At 32.3% G+C, this 2445-nt stretch overlaps 1 long non-coding RNA gene across 2 annotated transcripts; it reads right to left on the bottom strand.

Moving 5' to 3' along the window:
* On the bottom strand, positions 1–2057 carry LOC102594646 (uncharacterized). 2 transcript variants are annotated; one of them, XR_368665.2, is made up of 3 exons: positions 1970–2057; positions 1235–1309; positions 1–343 (listed from the first exon to the last, which is right to left on the bottom strand). It is a non-coding gene; the product is annotated as an uncharacterized lncRNA (long non-coding RNA). The 2 variants fall into 2 exon arrangements; XR_368666.2 differs by lacking the exon at positions 1235–1309.
* Between the last annotated feature and the right edge of the window lie 388 nt (positions 2058–2445).

Raw genomic sequence — 2445 nt, forward strand, 5'->3', positions numbered from 1 at the left:
TATGTAAGTCAACCCAATAAGTTTACCAATTCAACTTAAATATGTGACAAGTAAAATATCATGTACACTAAGTCTTTCACAAATATAAAATGTGATAAGCTAAAATACTATCCCAGATTTAGTGTCATAAGTACATGAACTTATAAAACATGATGTCGTTCTCAAACTAAAATGATATGTCTAGACGTAAGAAATATCATGTCTTAATATTAGACCAACAGGATGAATAAAAAGTTAGAGGGAGATTGGACCATGGATCAGCCAAGCAACTCACTACAACTCCAAGATAACTCAAGCTTAAACTCGGTAAGCTCCGCGAGATGCGCTCATATTCAAATTCAATCTGCACCACAAAAGAATGCAATAAGTATAGTATGAGTACGAAATCACGTGTACCTAGTATGTCTCATAGACCGACAAAGAAGAAGTAGCGACATGAGTATATAAGAAAATCATCCTTTAATTTTTCAAGTCTACATTATACTTAACAGCCAAGTTTCATCTGAAAGGGAGAAACAAATGACACATTATATTCAAACACCAATGAAGCATATAATCAAACAAGAATGAATTATATAATGAGATGCAATGCGGCACCATGAAATTATGTGAAGTACTCTCTCAATCGTATATACACGATAATTCTCAGAAAAACATCGAGATTTCATGACTCATGGGGGACTCGCGAGGTCCATATACCGACACGGATGATCTCCACGTGTATGTGTTGACGATCTCAATGCACTATCATAAAATCAAACCATCCCCAACATAGACAATCTCCACATACCCAACTTATAAAAATAAATTAAACTCAACATGGACGATCTCCATGTGTCAGGCCTTTATTCATACTCAATCCCATGTCAATGCATGTGCACAATATAATATCAACAAAATAGGGGGATGATGATGCATCTCAATCAATCAATATCGATTTAACATATAATCACCTCAACTATCATAAATTTACGGGTTCAATAAAGAAACACAACCACACAAAGAAAAAGAGTCAATAATACATCAGCTAATGTACATATGCTTTTGCATTCTCTAATTACAATATGTCATTCATAGTAACAAACTTTCCCTTCTATAACACTAGTACTCTTACCAATGCCCGTCACGCCATTGGTACGAGACTCCATCTGTCGCTCTAACCCATTAACTATTCCATGTTTAATCTTTAATTAGAAAAACGTCCATCCATGAAGTCTATGAATTCTTAACATACCTCGAATGTCGAACATGTGTCACGAATCCTCAAGATTTTGCCTTCCTTTTTGCAAAGTTTCAAAACATTCCTAAACTATAAAATATACATTATTTGTAAGTAAACGAGTTTGTACACACCCATTTTGCTATACTTCTAACCCATACCCCAAAACTCACCGAAAAAGTTTAATCGAAGCCCACAAGGACAATTTGGAATTTTAGTAAAATTATATAAAATAGTATATACATAATTTACCCATAAATCATAGAGAACAAATCTATAATCAAGTTCCTAATCTTGATGCTTCATATCCCAACTCTCATATTTCTTAAATTCAAATCTAGGGTCAAGTCTCATTTTCTCCAAATAACATAAATCTAATGGTATTCATATAATACAATGCACCTAATATTAAATTACCTATCACAATGTGTCAAAACATGAATCGTAATGTGATAACTAAAAATAAATACAAATAAAAAGAGGAACCAACTAGTTCTGGAAAATATACCGTAATGAAATTGCAATTTCTCTATCCCACTAACATATCCCATCTTAGCTCGTCATTACTCGTGATTTTACCTAGCAACAATTTCTTTCTTGATTTAATCAACAAATGTAAAGAATCACATTGCAACATCTCCAAAAAAAGTTTGCAAAAAAAATCAATTTCTCCTCCCCCCCACCCAACGTATATATGGCTAAATCAATGTATGCAGAGACAACATTACAAACTAATTGAAATTTTCTTACCTGGAGAGTTGTCACTCTTCGTTGCTATTGCCCCAACAAAGTCTTGTTTAACGGCTGCTCTCATCTTTTTTTTTTTTTTTTTTCTTCTTCAAAATAATTCTTATGAACCAAAAACCTAAATTTCACTATTTATTTTTACATATGGGCCAACTGACATAGGGCATATATACTTGGCCCTAGGGGTGTTCACGGTTTGGATAAAAACCGATCCAAACCGAAAAACCAAACCAAACCGATAAAATAAAACCGATTTTATTTGGGTTTGGTTTGGTTTGGTTTTAGATTTTTGAAAACCGATAGTATTTGGTTTGGTTATGGTTTTATTCAAAAAAACCCGAAGAAATAACCAAACCGAACTGATGAATTATATACATATATTTTATTAATATACATACTTAGTATATTATTTTTATAAACAATTTTAAAGATCTTATACATATTTTCATTAAAATTTCTTTATAATTTACTTATTGAAA

The sequence above is a fragment of the Solanum tuberosum genome, unplaced genomic scaffold (assembly GCF_000226075.1).
Source record: "Solanum tuberosum cultivar DM 1-3 516 R44 unplaced genomic scaffold, SolTub_3.0 scf00475, whole genome shotgun sequence".
In the NCBI taxonomy this organism is placed as follows: domain Eukaryota; kingdom Viridiplantae; phylum Streptophyta; class Magnoliopsida; order Solanales; family Solanaceae; genus Solanum; species Solanum tuberosum.